This window comes from Vulpes lagopus, chromosome 18 (genome assembly GCF_018345385.1).
Source record: "Vulpes lagopus strain Blue_001 chromosome 18, ASM1834538v1, whole genome shotgun sequence".
NCBI classification, from domain to species: domain Eukaryota; kingdom Metazoa; phylum Chordata; class Mammalia; order Carnivora; family Canidae; genus Vulpes; species Vulpes lagopus.
The window spans coordinates 25,445,661-25,451,660 of NC_054841.1; positions in this window are offsets into that span (position 1 = coordinate 25,445,661).

A 6,000-nucleotide genomic window follows, 5' to 3' on the forward strand; every position below is an offset into this window, starting at 1 on the left:
GGCCACCCCTCCAGGGCACTCAACCACTGCCATCAGCTCACGAGTGGTAGGAACGCATAGTCTCATGTTTGCTCACTCCCCCAAACAACCAGAGGCAGGTGCTATTTTGTTCCCATTTTATAGACAAGGAAACCGAGGCACAGAGAGGCGAAGTGAATGGCTCAGGGTCACACATGTAATGAGTACTGGGGATTTGAGCCCAGAGTGGGAAATATCAGAAAGGGAGACAGAACATGAAAGACTCCTAACTCTGGGAAACGAACTAGGGGTGGTGGAAGGGGAGGTGGGCAGGGGTGGGGTGGGGTGGGGGTGACTGGGTGACAGGCACTGAGGTGGGCACTTGACGGGATGAGCACTGGGTATTATTCTATATGTTGGGAAAGTGAACACCAATAAAAAATAAATTTATAAAAAAAATAAAGTGCAAACAAGTTAATTGACAGGCTGACCAACTGGCTGAATAGATAAATGGCGAGGATGAGATCCAGAGCCCAGTGAGAAGTTTCCAGAATCCTATCCCTCTCTCCATCTCTCCCATCCACCCTCCTATCCCTTCAGCCATCCACTCATCCCATCATCCATTTATTCATCACATATGTATGGAGCTTCTATGCTGGCCCTGCCCCATGCCGGGCTCTGGACCCCAGAGAGCACTCACATGTGCATCTACCTGCAGACCCCAACAGCAGAGGATAGAGGCGAACATACACACCAAACAGGTAACATACTTGAAAATGTTTTGTACTTTGAAAACCCCTTTGGGGATCCCTGGGTGGCTCAGCGGTTTAGCGCCTGCCTTCAGCCCAGGGAGTGATTCTGGAGTCCTGAGATTGAGGTCTGCATCAGGGTCTCTGCATGGAACCTGCTTCTCCCTCTGCCTGTGTCTCTGCCTCTCTCTCTCTCTCTCTCTCTCTCTCTCTCTGTGTGTGTCTCATGAATAAATAAATAAAATCTTAAAAAAAAAAAAAACCCTACGAATGGTCAGAATTTTTCCTCTCGGCTTCACTGCTATCCCTGGCACAGAGGCTGGTCCTGATGAAGGCCCTTCATAAACACCAAATTGGGCTGAGTTACAAAAACAAAACAAAACAAACAAAAAACAAAAGACAAAAAACAAAAACAAAAACAAATTGGGCTGAATTGACCACTTTGGGACTTGAAAGAGGAAGTGATAAGACATTGTGGTATAGATGGAGACAAGACGAGGCAGACATTGGCATAATTTCCACACCTGGGGTAGCTTTTAGTATGTTTGCCTTACAGGGGCTTTAGTAATTAATCAGACCTCAGTTCAAGTGTTAACCCTCCTACTTTCTAGCTGTGTGATCCTAGGCAAGTTACATCACCTCAGCCTCCAGTCCTCATTTGCAAAATAGAGATCAATTTGCTGAAAGTGGTGTGAGAACTAGGTGAGGTTTAAGCCCCCCAGCCAGGGCCTGGCATACAGTAAGTGCTCAGTAAAGACAGCTCCAAGTGCCTGCTCAGGGGGAGGAAACGGCGGGGGGGTGTCTCTATCCTGACCCTGCTTCTACAGCTGTATGATTTTAGGCAAAGCAAGTCAGTTCTCTGAACCTCCTCTCAGGTTCTGATCCTGGCAAGGAGGGACCGGGGAACAGTAAGTAAAAGAACACAGAGTCCTGGGGCACCAGGTGGTGGCTGCTTAAGTAAAAGGGGAGGACAAAGTATGGAGAAAACAGCAGAGCTGCCTGCCTTTCCTCCTGGGACTGTGATCTAGTGGGAACTCCACGTCCCACCATTGCCAGGCTCTCGTCTCTTCCAGAGCATCCCTAGGGCCTCCTCTCTGGCCTCCAGGACCTGCTCTGCATCAACTCCTCCAGTGCCTGGAGCCAGGTCTGAGGATGTCTCACACCTCAGACAGGTCTCCCCATCCTTCAGGGTGCCTCTTCTAGGAAGCCCTCACTGGCCCACTTAGCTGGCCCTTCTCACTCTCTGCCCTGTAGGTTTTTGAACGGGTCTCTTCCTTGCACACACACACACACACACACACACACATACACACACTCACGACTGTCAACTCCCGGAGGCCAAGGTCTGGCTGGGATTTGCTTCGCTTCCTATTATGGCTGATGCAGAGTGAACTGATATGTGTTTGTCAGTTGCATCCATTGGGGTTCTTTGGGTTGCTTGTAATGGGAAATTCAACCCCAACTGACTTATGCGTGAAAGGGAGTCCTTGCTCACATAACTTGAAGGTCTGTGGGTTTCAGGCATGGCTGAATCCGAGCGCTCAAAGGAAATTTTGGGGGCTGCTTCTCTTCAGGACGTGGCTCTGCTTTCTTCTTCATTGGCTTCATTCTCAAACTGACTGCCCCTAAGAGGTGGCGGAAACAGCCACTGGCAGCTCCGGGTCCATGCCCGGTCTTAACAACCCTAGCAGAAAGAGGGTATTTCTTCCTTAATATTCCTTCAGAAGTCTAGGGCTGAGCCCCATTGGCCCACCGTAGGGTTACATGTTGAGCTCTGAAGAGTTCACAGTGACTGGGGTGAAGGAATACAGATGGGCCGGTATGAACACACACACCCATGAGAGGAGGCAGGGGCACAATGGACAGAGGGGTAGGAGGACAGTCAGGGGAGCATGGCCAAGGGAAGAAGAGGTTTCAAGGAGGAGGAAGTAGTGTGGGTGCCCAGGCTGAGTAAGATGAGGCTAACAAGGGCCCACAGATTCCTTCTGCGTGGAAATTGTTGAGGACCTGGTGGGGGCTGGGTTGTGGGGTGGAAACCAGGTGGATAGAGGGCTAAATGTGCCCAAGACGAGCCTGCAGCCCAAAGGGTGACCATGGGCTCTGCAGGGAGACTGTTGGCAATGAGGAACCTCATCCACCCAGACTAATCACACCAGGACCTGCATTTTAATGAGGGTTCAAGGCTGAGAAGCTCAGCTCTGGGGAACTTGGCTGAGAAGGGAAAGGGGGGTGGAGCTGGAGGGAGTGGGGTGTCAAAAGAAAGGACCTGGATTCTTCCTAAGCAGGGAGACACTGGACTGTGTTTAGTTGTATGCTCTTAACAAGGGGAAAAAAAGTTAGCTTTCTGTTCACAAAGTGAAACTTCATTAATATTTCACAGGAGATTGTTTCATGTTTGCATAAATCAGAGTCACATCAAATGTGACCTGACTGTATTTGTTGCCTGAAAGAACAGACATCCTGAGAGCCTCCCACTCTGGGTCTTTTGGCACCTGGAGGCCTCCCCGGGGTTATTGCTGGACCAAGGAAAGCAGGTGCTGGGGGCACCGCAGAGACTTCTGGGAGAACACCAAAGGCCACTCTGCTTCCCTCCTGTCTCCCCACCTGGCTCTGCATGACTTTGCTCCAGGCCGCCAGGGACCTTCAGGTTCACAAAGATGTTTCTGGAAAAGGAGGTTGAGAGAATGGATGCTGTCACTGGTGTCGCTGGGCAGAAGGGCCTTGTGAGCCACCCCGTCAGTGTGTCTTCAAGCCATGGGCCCATGTGGCATGAGGGAGGCCTAGAGGGACTTGAGCTGGGGGTCGCTTTGTTCAGGGTGTGGGGCTACCCCTGGACTTGGGTCCCTCCTCTCACTGTGGGCTCCTTATAACCCAGCTCTGGTACCTCCAGGATTGGGGTCTCTTGGCTGCCACACTGTGAGTCATAGAGCCAGGGGGTTGCAAAGGGGTCTTGGCTTTCTGCATCTCAGTTTCCTTTGGTACCAGTGAGGAAACTGAGGCCAGAGCAGCCTGGGAGCCTTGATGAAGAGTTGTAGGCCAGGACAAGAACCTAGGGCATCTCACTTCCCTGAAGCTTTGGATGACCCCCACCTCCTACTGCTCTCTGCCAGAGACCTGGGTGGAAATTCCTGTGTGGGAATGGGACGGGCAGCTAGCCTCTCTGAGCCTTGTTTCCTTATCTGCAAAACAGAGATATTAACAGCCACCTCCTAAGGTAGCTGTGAGGACCTCATGAATGATTTATGTCAGGTGCACAGCACAGGGCTGGACACAGAATAAAAACAGATAGCTAAAGTGGTGCCTGGGTGGCTCAGTGAGCTAGGCGTCCAACTCTTGATCTCAGCTCAGGTCTTGATCTCAGGGTCGTGAGTTCAAGCCCTGCATGGGGCTCCACACTGGGCATGGAGCCTACTTAAAAAACAAATAGCTGCAGTTTATTAGCTACCGTAATGTTACTGCTATTATTAGCCTCATTTCTCAAATCCCGAGGTTGAGGTGCAAACAGGTTTAAGTATCCTAGTAGGCTGTAGAACTGGGATTTGAGCCCAGGAATTCTGAGTCCCCAGCCCTCACTTTAGTCATATCACTTCTCCGAGCCTCAGTTTCTCCATACTTAAAATGACACTGATCCTGAGGGATGGCTTTGAAAACCAAGCAAGGTCGTGAAAGCCAAGCGGCCAGCACAGCGCGCCTGACGAAAAAAATGCTGTTTTACCCAAGGATCTTCAGACGGGGTGTAGGAAGCGTGGTTAGCGGGGACTTGGCTCCACCTGGTGGTGTGGCCTGGAAACTGCACCCCGCCCCCCAGACGCCCTTCCGGTCTGCTCTGGTTGCCCCTTCTGGTTGCTCCTTCTGCCGGCTGGGGGCGGGGAGGGGGAGGATGGGGGGAATGGGGGAGGGGGCAGCCAAGGCTCCCGCGGCTTCCACCCCTATGGTTGTAGGGGCTCGTCTATGGGGCGCAGGGGTGCCGCGGAGGGTTTGTGCGTTCTCACACTCCCTGAGGTTCGTGTCCACATCTTTGCCCACTTGCCCCCTCTGCCTCATCATTTTTAGACTGTTACCCGGTGGTGGCAGTTTGCTACGCTGTCCCGGGCTCTGCACTTAGGCTTTCTTCATGCATTCTCTCAGGATTATCCTGTAAGATACGGGCTATTCTCACGCCCATTTTGCAGAAGAGGAAGCTGAGGTTCAGAGAATCAATGGAAGAGCAGGATTTGAACTCAGGTCTGCCTGACTCCAAAGCCTGTGCCCTTCACTGTTGCAACAGGGGCCACCCACTCCCGGAAACAACCCCCTGACGGGGGCATGATGGTCACAGCCTGGCCTTCCCCTATTACAGCACCTCCCTGTGGTTCAGTTCTTAAGAAGCTTTTCTGCTTAACCAGCCCCACACTGAAATACCTTTCTGGAGAGATACTCCATCTTACCAGTTTTGAGCTTATCCAAACCCAAGCTCTAACAAAGGGACTATTTGCAGCTTGGCTGTGGGAGATCATCGGTGTGTGAATCAAGATGACAGTCCCTCAAGATGGGGTCAGAGGGTTCCACAGGGACTCTCCAGGGTGTAAACATCCTTACCATAGTCCTGGCAGGGGTGCCATGCTGATCCTAGAGATAGGAGGATGGCTGGGTTTCTGCAACTGGCAGCAAAGAGAAACATGAAAAGATGCCACTGTGCCACAGTCCTATGGTAGTCATGATTTTTCCAGAGGCCCCTTGGCCTCTGGTCTTGTCCTCTTCCATTTTTCCAACACTCATTTGTTGAGGGAAAGGCCTTTAGAGACTGTGCATATTTTATAGGTGAGGAGAGGAGAGGCCCAGAGAGAGGATAGGACTGGTGTAAGGTCACCTGGAGAGCTGGGAGCTGAACTGTGGTTTGAAATCAGGTCTCTGGATGCCCAGGCCAGGGCTCTTTTTTGGCCATCTTCCCTGGCTTTCACCACAATCATGGAGAACTCCCAGGGAAGCAGCTAGAAGGCTCTCTGATGAGCCAAGCTACCCCTGGCTCTTCAGGGAGACTATAGGCTGCCCTTCCTGCTTGGGGGGGGGGGTCTTGTCTCCTTGCCTGCCTCTTCCCAGAGACCCAATCTTGGTGAGAAATCTAGAGGAGGCAGAGGTGGCCTGAGGTAAGCTATGATGATAGTTCTGAAGCCTGGCCAGGGCTGCTCTCTTTTGTCCACTGCCCTCTCCCCCTCCCCACAAAGAACATAGAGGGTTTGGGAAATAGCCTGGAAACACAGTGACATGATAAAAACCAAAACAAAACAAAATTCCTCTGAGACTCTGAAGTCAG